The sequence below is a fragment of the Lissotriton vulgaris genome, chromosome 7, assembly GCF_964263255.1.
Source record: "Lissotriton vulgaris chromosome 7, aLisVul1.2, whole genome shotgun sequence".
Taxonomy (NCBI): domain Eukaryota; kingdom Metazoa; phylum Chordata; class Amphibia; order Caudata; family Salamandridae; genus Lissotriton; species Lissotriton vulgaris.
The window spans coordinates 1170800764-1170812833 of record NC_141695.1 but is presented as its reverse complement, the minus strand read 5'-3'; the positions used below and the strand labels follow the sequence as shown (position 1 = coordinate 1170812833).

General features: G+C 44.7%; 1 protein-coding gene across 6 annotated transcripts in view; it reads right to left on the bottom strand.

The window, feature by feature from the left end:
* The window catches only part of ARHGAP26 (Rho GTPase activating protein 26), a 2045367-nt gene that overhangs the window by 265975 nt on the left and 1767322 nt on the right, over positions 1-12070 (bottom strand). The window lies entirely within an intron of this gene.

The window sequence follows — 12070 nt, the reverse complement described above, 5'->3', positions numbered from 1 at the left end:
GTATGGAGACCTGCTGAACCTACTGCTCCGCCATCGGTTCTAGCACATTTCCAACGTGTGTGGGTACATGTGCCATGGAAGCGTGCAGAAGTTTTAGCGCTTAAGCAGACTTTACCAGATCCACAAAAGAACCCTGCAGGGTATTATAAAGAACTTACACAGACTGTGAGTTTGTGCGTCATGAGTTTGGCGGATATAGATATGCTTTTTGGGAATGTTGTTCCACAACCCATTTGGAATGTCATTCATTATACAGATCACGATGCTGAGTTGGGTGATTCGTGAGTGAATCTCGCTGCAGCAAATGACAGACAAGTGGGAGGTGCTAAGCCTGAAGATGCTATTACTGAACTTCCTGGTAGGATTATTACTTTCATGAAGACTTTAATGCCTGAAGTCCGTGTTAATTGGGATAAATTGTCGGCCTGTAAGCAGAAGAAAGAAGAGTCAGTTTCAGACTTTTTCTCGCGTTTCGAAGAAACGTTCGTAGATCATAGTGGTCAGGATATGGCTACGGAAGGTGGTCAGAGATTGTTTGTTGATAAATTTGTGCACAATCTTCTTCCCGAGCTGTGTACTAAGTTGAAAGATTCTGAGAGTTCTTGGCCCGTTTCTACTTCGGCGCAGATTCTTGCTACGGCTCAGTATTACGAGAATAGGCATAAGGAGGAGTTAGAGAAAGCGGATAAGAAGACTAAGGAATTGAAGACTAAAGTTCTTCTACAACAAGCTTATCCACCCCGTGCTAATAATCACCGTGATTATCAGCAGCCTCAACAGTATTCGAGGAACTCGCAGAGAAACGAGCCTCCTCAACAACAGCGTATTCAGTATGGTCCTAATCAGTGAGCGTATTGTAAAGAAGAGGGTCATTACAAGAATAGTTGTCCGGTTTTGCTGCAACGTGCAAGTAGTGCTCCTGGCGTTAGAGGTCGAGGTGCTCAACAAGTGCCTCGTGGTAGAGGTCGCGGACAAAATGCGCGCCCTTTGCCTCCACAGAATTCAATGAATAGTTTTGATCAGCAACAGAATTCTTCCGGTCGATCTACACAGTACTATGTCGATGATTACTATGTTGAAGACGATGGAGATCAAGGTAATGATTATTAGGACAGCCATGGACAAAGAGAGGGAGTCGTTTCAGTTCCGGTAGATCAGAGTGGACCTTACGTGGAAGTGATTGCATCAGGTGTGTCAGAGCCTTTTCTGCTAGTCACTGGTGCTACGAAGAGTTCTATTATGCATTTGAAACTCCCTGGCGCACCTTTGTCTGGCTTAAATAATGTTTCTATAGGTTTTTCTGGCGCCCCAGTTATGAATCCGATTTCCGTTCCATTGCCTATTTCTGTTGGTCCTCGAAGACTTGAAGCACCCCTTCTTTTGACAACGGGTTGTAATGAGAACTTACTAGGCCTTGATTTGCTGAAAAGATTGTATGCAACATTGTATTGTTCTCCGGCAGGAGTACATCTTACGTTGGGTGAGAATGTGATTTCTCCGATCTATGTTTCGAAAGATTGTCTTCCATCTGAGTTGTCTTCTTTACCAGGCTCATTGTGGGCTACAGGTCCCAATGATGTGGGCCTGTTAGACATTCCTCCATATGTTGTGACGTTGAAAGCAAATGCTCAGTTGCCACGCATTCCGCAATATCGTATTTCAAGTGATGGTGAACGTGCACTTTTAGCGATCATTTATGATCTGATCGACAAAGATGTTATTGAAGAGACTCGAGGTAATGTGTGTAATAGTCCGGTTTTGCCTGTTCTAAAGAGAACTGATTCTTCACAGCCTCCGGTATATAGGTTCGTTATCGATCTTCGTGAGGTGAACAAAATAGTTGTTCCACAATTCCCTGTTGTACCTGACATTACTGCGTTACTGACATTGATTCCAGCTTCAGCTACGTGGTTTTCGGTGATTGACTTGAAGAATGCTTTCTTCAGCATCCCGATTGCCATAGAGAGTAGAGATATCTTTGGATTCTGTTTGGGAGGACGAAGTTTCCGCTTCAAGCGCGCTCCTCAAGGTTATTGTGAGAGTCCATCGATTTATAGTCAAGCTTTGAAGACACAACTTGACTTGTTGGCCTTACCGGAAGGTGCGGCCCTTATCCAGTATGTTGACGATTTGTTAGTCGCCGCTGATACTGCAGAGATATGTAAGGATGCCATTGTGTCTTTATTGTCTCATTTGTCTAAATGTCACCACAAAGTTTCTCTTTCCAAGCTACAATTTTGTCGCCAAGAAGTTACCTACTTAGGTCACCTCTTATCGAAGGAGGGAAGGAAACTGACCCCAGAAAGAATTCAGACCATTGCGAAAATGAGTGTTCCTACGACACAGAGAGAAGTACGTGCGTTTTTGGGTATCACGTCGTACTGCAGACAGTGGATCCCAAATTTTTCTCTTTTAGCAAAACCTTTGATAGCCCTTACAGTTAAAGATACTCCAAATCCTATTCCTTGGACTGAGGAATGCCAAAAGAGCTTTTCTGAATTACGTGATGCATTGTGTTCGGCTCCTGTGTTGGGTACTCCCGACTACAGCAAGCCTTTCACATTGTATGTCCATGAAAGGGAAGGAAGTGCATTGTCGGTTTTGACTCAACAATTTGGCGAGAAGCAACGCCCATGTGCGTACTTTTCGTCAACTTTAGATCCTGTGGCTAGAGCGTTGTCGAGTTGCTTGAGAGCAACTGCAGCAGCGGCTGTTTCGATTCGACAATCTGCTTGTTCGGTTATGGATAATACGCTAGTGGTCATGGTTCCACATGCAGTGGATACCTTGTTGAATCGGACGAAGACACAGCACTTGACTAGTGCTCGGTTGTCAGGGTATGAGCTTACGTTGTTGGCAAGCCATGTGCACATCAAGAGGTGTAATACTCTAAATCCGGCTACGTTGTTGTCAATCTCGCTTGAGACAGACGATGATAGCGAAGAGCAACACGATTGTTTCTTGAGAATTGAAGAATAGACCAAAGGGAGGATTGATCTGAAAGATACTCCTCTCCCTGATTGCAATGATGCCTTGTGGGTTGACGGCTCATGTTTTAAATTGCCAAATGGCGATACTACTGCAGCATATGCCGTGACGACTTTACATACAGTTGTCGAAGCTGCTCGAATCCCATACAATTCTGCACAAGCGGCAGAGTTGATCGCACTTACGAGAGCATGTGTGTTAGCGAAAGGGAAAAGAGTGAATGTATATACTGACAGTCAGTATGCGTTTGGAGTGGCGCATAGTTTTGGACGATTGTGGCGTGAACGTGGATTTTTGACATCGCATGGGACGAAAATTCAGCATGGGCAACTGGTGAATGAACTTCTTGAATCTCTTACGCTACCTTTGCAAATAGCGATTGTGAAGTGTAGCGCCCATAAGAAAGTGACAGATGTTGGTCGTGGTAATGCGTTTGCGGATGAGGTCGCGAAAAACTGCTAGAAATGTAACGAGTCGAATGTATGTTGCGGGTCCAGCAAGGTGGGTTCCAGAAGCAGGCATGTGCGAAGACACCATTGAGAGTGTGAAGGTTTTTCAGAGTGAGGCCACGGAGAAAGAGTTGAATGAATGGAGAGAGAGGAAGGGTAGATTGGATGCGAGTGGTTGTTGGACTGATTTGTCCGAACATCAGAGATGGTTGCTACCGAATGCGTATGTGCTGCCAGTTGTTACAATGGCACATGGACTGGCACATATTAGTGTGAAAGGGATTTGTAAGTTGTTGGCTCCGGTATGGCAGAATACAGGAATACCCAAATGTGCAGAGAACTTGGTTAAGAATTGCATGGTATGCTTGATGCATAATCCTGGTAAGGGAACTCCAACACCAGCTGGTCATTTTGCTCCTCCTACTTATCCGTTTGAGGCATTGCAGCTAGATTTTATCCATATGGAAAGATGCAACAACTTGAAGTATGTGTTGGTGGTTGTTTGCTCTTTCTCTAGATGGGTAGAAGCTTACCCCCTTAAGGACAACACTGCCTTGTACACTGCTAAAGTTTTGATCAAAGAATTCTTCCCTAGGTTTGGATTGCCAAGAATCATTTGGAGTGATAACGGAAGTGAGTTTGTGGGACGAGTGATGAAGAGAGTGTGTGAAGGTCTTGGGATTAGGCAGAAGTTCCACGCTGCAAATCATCCCCAATCAGCTGGTTTAGTCGAGTGCTATAATGGCACTCTGAAATTAAAGTTGGCCAAAGTTCAAGAGAGCACTGGTTTACAATGGCCAGATGCTTTGCCTTTAGCGCTATTGTCCACCCGAATGACTGTGCACTCGCGAATGGGTTTGGGTCCGTATGAGGTTGTGTTTGGTCGCCCGGCGAATATTTGGGGCGTACCAAGACCGACGAGGTTTAGTGACCTCGAGTACCCTGTTTTGCTTGACTATTTGCGTGAACTGACAACTAAAATGAGTGTTTTACGCCAACAGGTTCACGAATCGCTACCACAAGCTACAGATGATCCAGGACACGTGATTGAACCTGGTTCCTGGGTGTTCATCAGGAACTTTCAAAGATCAAAGAACACTCAGCCCCGCTGGACTGGACCTTATCAGGTCCTTTTGTCAACGAGATCTGCGGTACGAGTTCGTGGTAAAAAACACTGGATTCATGGGTGTCATACGAAGAAGGCACCCCTACCTTTACCATACGATCAGTGGGTTCAAGACGGTCTTGCAGATTCAGAAACAGAGACTGTCCCGAGGTTCGTCACGTTTAGTGATGCTCGTTTGATCGGCACAAATTCAGAGTTGGAGAGTGATCAGCTTTTGCAAGAAGCAATACCTCCTGAGTAGCGGTTGGACACTACTGATCCTCAGCTGTTGTTTACAGATCAAGAACTGCCTGGAAAAGACAGATCCAATCTAAGATCGAGAATTAAGGACTAATAAAGTGAATAAAGTTGATTTTTTTAATGTTTGCAGGTTAACTCTCCACCAAGGATCTACGTATTTTTGTTTTTCTGAACTGCCATCCGGTTCTTGCTGCTAGGGTCGCGGTTGCTCGAAGTCTTGGGAGTGCAAGCCTGAGACACTAGGTCTTGGGTTCCGTTAGTCCGAGGCTGTCTTCCTGGGTTTAGCAGAGGCCTCTCGAGCAGAATCAACCAACCACCGCGGGCAGCAACTTTAGTTTAGGATGGATTTCTTTGAGTCGGAGAGACCTGTGCAGACATTGACTTTTAGAAAACGCATTTGTAAAATAATGTTGAAGAAATGTTTTTTGATACCGTGCATACTTTTTCTACTGAGTATTGTAATTTTTATAATTGGTTATGTAGCATTTGTCTATAAAGAGATGTCTAATTCCACTGTGCAATCTACACCTTCACCTACTATTTCCTCTCATTCTTTCCACCCTTTGCCTGAATATGAGGTAGTTAGACGTAAGGAGTTTGCTAACAATTCCTTCATACAGCTTTTGCACCAGCATCAGTTAGTGATTAATACAACGAACTGCTGGATTTGTGGTTTAATGCCTCATACAGCTGACAAGGGAATTCCTTATTTAGTTTTGCCCTTTAGCTTAAATGGTTCGATTCGAGCTTACAGAACAATGTTTATATATGCCCACAGTGTTGACCCCTTACGCTCACCGAGAGATAATCCGAAGAATAGTCCTATAGCAAGAGGCATAGTCGATATGATTCAAGGGACTAATGCAGTAGAGACTATTCCACAAGACGAGAGACAACCATATAGTGGTTGGAGCGTAAGTGGATATGGAGTAAGTCTGAGTATTAACCAGCGTGCGAAAAGTCCCCTACCGATCTGGATAGTGCCCCATAAGGGTTACTACTGTCTACAGGGCAACGGTAAGAATCCGAAAGCTCAGTTAGGGAAGAGCATTTGCACTGAGACTTACGTGTTTCCGTCTCAGTCTTCCCCCGCGTTTTTAGCTGCCAAGGGTACCTATTTTGTCTGCTATGACAAAGCGTACACATGGTTGCCCCATGATTTTTCGGGCACATGTTTTGTTTCCTTTCTGTTACCCCCCACCTTTACAGCTGCGGCAGATTACCACAAGATGAGAATTACGAGAGGTGTCTTTAGTCAAGAAGACACTGCAGGACAAGAATTGGGTGATTTCTTCAAGGGTTTTCTGCCGTTCTGGGGACCTATGGCTAACAGTAGGAATATTCGTCAGCTAACAAGAGTGGTTGAGTCCACCATAGTTGAGACCGCCGGTGCCCTTGGTAATCTGACTGCTGAGCTCCAGTCGGATAGACTTATGACACTTCAAAATAGAGTTGCCCTAGACGTTATTCTAGCCGATCGAGGGGGAGTTTGTAGATTGATTCAATCAAGCTGCTGCGTTTTTATTCCGGATAATGCCCCGTCAGTCTTCCAGGCCATTTCCAAATTGCATAAAATCTCCGATTCTGTCCACCTGGACAAAGGGGATTGGTCTCTGATGGGATGGTTATGGGGATTGATATCCACTTGGGGTTGGAAGATTTTGATGGTCATTGGTATGGTCTTAGCGATTCTGTTCATGTTCTGTCTCTGTGTGCAGTGCGCTCCGGCCCATTTTGGCCTTTGTGCTACAATGTGCGTACGGAAGCCTGTCCGAAGAGAGATCCATAGCAATAAGATGATGCTACAGAAGCATATCGATGATCTGATGAATATAGATCCAGATTCAGATTGAAATGGGTTTGGGTTTATTGCCTATGATAGGGCAAAAGGAGGGTCTGTGGTTCCGTAGTTCCGAATTGGGTTCGATAGTCCCGAAACCCGATTTATAAAGATTGTCGGAAATGGATGATCTTGATGTCGGCAGACCGCAAATGACGAGTCTAACGTGTCTGAGTGTTTTCGTATGAATAGATATAGGGGAACACTCTGCATTTGAGGATTTCGTTTGAACCCTTGAGTTCCATTTTGTAAGCCGGCAGCCATCTTGTATGGTTGCCCTAACATAGGCCCTGTGATTGTGGCCGAACGAGTCCTTGACACGTATGCCTTAGCTGACACTTGGTTGACCTGGCCGAACTGACTTTTCCCCTGGGGCGAATCCTGCTGAGCCAGTTCCTTGGTTAGCAGCTGCACTGATAAAGATCAAAGAGCAGGACGTGGTTCGACTTTATGGTCCACCGTTCCCACTCCTCTATCTCTTTTCCATCTGTTCCTGCCTTTCCTTTACAACATGTTCATCGATCTAGTTGAAGGTTTTATGATGGGTTTGTCCGGCCTGATCGAACAGGAAAATAACATATGTGTGACCATTTGTAGTGGGCTGGACAACGGAAAATGGGATTAACTTTGACTGTTGTGATTCGCTACTTTTTGAAATGCTACTTGCTCATTGGTTAGTTTTGTATGCACTGAATGTAAATTGTGATGTTGCCAGAAGCGTAACTTTCGGCATAAAAGACCGAGTTTAGTTCACTGAGATGGTGCAGTCTCTTTCGAACTACCCGTGTGTACTTCGTAGACCTCTGTCCCTGGTTGCAACCATTAAACTTTGGTCTTTGACGTCATCGAGAAGTATCCTGTGTCTCTGTTTGCCAAGACAGGGGAATCCGGGGTCTTTGGGTGTTGCCCTGACACCGCTGGGTTTTTGTATTAGTATTGGTTCCGAGAATACCCAGTACCTCAAGGGGACCCCCTCTAAAGGGCCCTATGTATGCACTTTTTAATAAATCTGACACTGGAATCAGTGTAGGTTTATTACGATCAGATGTTTGGTACCAAACATTCCTTACTTCAGTGAAGCCATTATGGAGCTGGGGAGCTCGTACGATATCCAGAAATTGAGAATGATATTGCAGGGGCATATCTGCTCATGCAGATATGGCCTCACAGGAGATATAGTGCACCCTGCCTTAGGGCTAAGGCCTACTAGAGGGGTGGCTTACATAGGTAAGCCACCCCATGCAGTGTCTGTAGACATGGCACACAGATGTGTCGACACACAAGCTGCAATGGTAGAGTGCATTTGCTTGGTGAGGGGTCTCTTCGGGTGGCACAGTTAGTGCTGCAGCCCTAAGGAACCCTCTTTAACCACAAGGTCTTTGGTACCAGGGGTACCTTTTATTAGGGACTTGAATGCGAGCTAAATTGGTGCCAATTGCGGAAACAATAGATACAGTTTAGAGAAGGAGCTCTGGCACAGGAGACCTGGATAACAGAGACCCTGTGCACTACCAGTTGAAATCACATAATTTTCCAGGCAAACAGTGGGGGCTAACCAGGTCCAAAAGTTACACTTTTCTACACTTTGTGACAGGATTTTTTCCCAAATGTAATTTTTTTTCTTTATGACACATGGGAAGATTAACTGATTTGCTCCGAATCACAGGGGGGCTGTGCTGAGACCTAATAAGCATTGGCAAAGCAGACATGTCTGGCTTTTGAGACTATTAGCTCTGCTGTTGACTTTTTGTTCATGCTGCACAACATGGTCATTGCAGACTATGTGTACACAATATAGCTGCTGAGAAGGTATCTCAATGCCTGGAGGGTCGAGAGGATCCTGGGTCAAAGTAATACCTCCCACGTACAATCTTAAAGTCACAATAAGTTACTCCAACTGACCACAAGGTGGTCACTATAGGGTACACTTTAAATGGGGGATGTGAAGAATGAAGTGTGAGGCTAGGTATGTCACTTCACCATAAGGTGAGCAGGGAAGCAATTCCTTTTTGTTTAGTTACCCTCACACACCCTAGGGGTGTCATGCTTCATCATCGGGTCACCCCAACGCCTATAAGTCGGGGTGGGCTCGACCACAGTGTTGGGAGCACTTTGAATATGTAGAAGACCAGGGGGACAAGTTTAAAGATATAAACTTATATTACACCAGGACTAAATTATGTGTTTAGTGAGCCTGTGTGCCCTATTATAGTATAACTGCCAGGGATGTAATTGAAGTTTCTCCGCATGGACATATTTGTGGCATATCATCAGACGGTTTCTTGGGGGCCGATGTTACAATTAAGTTGCATTGCATAGATTTATGCATTTCAAAGTATAAATTATATGTGAGATGAGCCCGACTGCCCTATGCCATAACACAATTATCACCGGGAAAATGATTGAAGGTTCCCCCCACGGACAAGTTAAGTGGCGTTTTATGTCAAGTTATGTACAGAGATGGGCTGGTAGGTTCCAGGTTAGAACACTGCCATGGAATTCATGAAAGTATCTCCGCACACACATGATGGTGACGGAGTGTGTCTAATTGGTAGCGGGGCAATCCTGCGTCCTCAATTGCCAGATTATATGAGATGGTGTGTAGGGGTGTACATTGGTGCACCAACTCATGTGCATTGCGAGTGCTGTTGCGCATCCATGTGGGTGACAGCCATATGTTTCCTACCCCGATGTAAAGTTTCTTTTATTCGGCACCCTGTCTTGTGTACTGGAAAAGCTGAGCAACCCAACGCTGTTTACTTCAGCAGTTGCTAAGGGCATTCCAGCGAATGTTGTCATTACGTCCTAAAATGTGGTTGGCAGACGGTAAATCCTGCGTTGTTCTTTCTGAAGTAGGAGATTGTCTTTTGTCATGTTAGTTCTTGATTTGCTCGATCACTGTCCATCTGAGGTCGTTGGATGTGTGTCCTATCTCGATGTAGTGTTCAGTCATCCTTGTGGGGTTTCTTTTGAAACGTATATTGCTGCGATGTTCTCCAATTCTGTTTTTGATTTTTCTGCTGGTCATCCCGATGTAACGGAGGTTGCACTGGCATTCAATGAGGTACACCACATGTGACTAGTTGCAATTTGTGTGTTTCCTCCTCAAGTGTCTTAGCGGCCCTGGTTAGATGACAGACGCAACAGTTCCCGCATTGGGTTGGCCCACTATGGTAGCGAAGCCCCAAGAATTGAGGACAGTGTTGTCCTCAGGGGTGTGTAGTTTTCTGGGGCTGGTGGACACTAAACGGTCCTTCAGACCCCCTGTTCTTCTATATGAGAAAAGTGGTAGTTCCCATTTTAGTGCACCTGTGTTCAGAATGCCCAAATTCTCGCAGATTATTTTGGCTACGCTGTTTGAGGCTGAATTATATGTGGTCACACATGTAAGGGGAATTTTCTCTTCTGTTGTCCTCCAGTAGTGCTTCACGGCTTTGGTTCCGTGCTCTACTTTTCGTTGTTCGGATGATTTTCTCTGGGTACCCCCTCTGACTTAACTTGATGGCCAGATCAGTAGACTGTTTCTGGTAGTCCTCAGTTTTTCTGCAATTTCTACGGATTCGGAAGAACTGGCCATGGCAGTGTCCTAACCTGGAACATACGGCCGATCACTGTACATAACTTGACATAAAATGACACTTAACATGTCCATGTGGGGAAACTTCAATCATTTTTCCTGCTATAATTGTGTCATGGCATAGGGCAGTCGGGCTCATTTGACATATAATTTAAACTTTGTAATACGTAAATCTATGCAAAACAAATTTATTGTAACATCGTGCCCCCAAGACACCATCTGGTAACATGCTACTAATATGTCAGTGCGGAAAAACTTTAATTAAATCCCAAGCAGTTATACTATAATAGCCAAGGCCACACAGGCTCACCAAGCACATAATTTAGTCCTGGTGTAATATAAGTTTATACAATAGAACTTTATTGAAAAAATGTGTTTCCATGACACCGCCCAAAACGCAGTAGTCTGTCTTCAGTCCTAACCACATCAGGACGTTGACGCACACGGCCTGATCATTGTCAGCACCAGGTGTCAAAAAGAACTATTTAAACCGGCCCCAGATACCTGACTGCAACGACGGAATCCCGGTAGCAGGCTACAGTAGGTATGAGGAGTGGGCCAGAGATCTTGATGAAGTAAGATGGGGAAGTGGGGTCTTGCTTTTCTGATTGAGGTCGGAGCTCCCCATGTTGAGAAGGGACTCCACCTTAAACCATTGTTGTGTCTCTTTCTCTCACACCACACAGTGTTTGACTACAGGACCGATCCCCTCACGTGAGTCATGGTGCTCACTATGAAATTTTCATTGTAAGCATTTTTTCTTTCTCTTAAATTGTCTTTAACGTTTGATACATTGATCCTCACGAAGACTCGACTCCATTTCTAAAGGCACAGTAGCGCATAAAAATCGGCTCTTTTCACAGGCGCCACCCATCTCACTATGTGGTGCTGTGAAAACAGGCCTCGTTACCTAAGGTCATGGTTCCGTCACGATTTTGGTGATGTCGAACCGTGTTTAGCGAATGCGGCTAATGTGGAGTGAATTCGTCACGTTAGCTAGCGAGTTCACCACGTATTTGGAAATTTCGTTTCGAACATGGGTTCCATTTTATTTAAGTCTCCATTTTGTCTTGCCATCACGCAGGCCGAGGAGTATGGTCGAACGAAGCGGCCTGGCCTTCATGTATTGGTATACATTAACAGTGTTTTACTTGACTCCGAGGTGAATTGCAAGGGTCTGATTCCTTCACCTGAAGCTGACCCTGCCGAGTCAATTTCCCTGGTTTGATCATTGTCTGAGATTGCCAATCATTGTTCAGGACATCGTTAACTTTTAGTCTCATTACGCATGCCTTATCTTGCTCTCTATCAGACATCGTTTCCTTTTCTATGCTCTTTATTACATGCATTGTGCTTTTCAATTATGGGTTTGTCCTGCTTGTGGAGATTGGATTTGGGACATTCCCAATGATTAACTTTGGGTTGGGACATTGCAAACTGGGCTTTTCGTCATCTGATACTTTGTTTGAGAATGTATCTTATTGGTTAACTTTTTGCGCAGTGGGAGTGTATGCTTGTAAATGTGAATATTGTGTATAAAAGGAGATGTCTTGCTCTACGAATTAGAGCAGTCTCCTGAAATACCTCCATGCTGTATTTCGAGGATCACTGTTACTGGTTACAGCTAATAAACTTGGTCTCTTACGCCACCCAGAAGTATTCCGTGTCTCTGTAAACCAAGACAGGTGAATCCGAAGACTTTGGGCGTGCCCCTGGTGCCGCTGGGTTCTAAAAGCCCAGTTCTTCAACTACCGATATTTTCTGCATAGTGTACAGACACGACGCTCATCAAGTCACATTTCCAATGCGCAAAGATGTGAAGCTACTAAATGTCCATACATGTCTGTCTT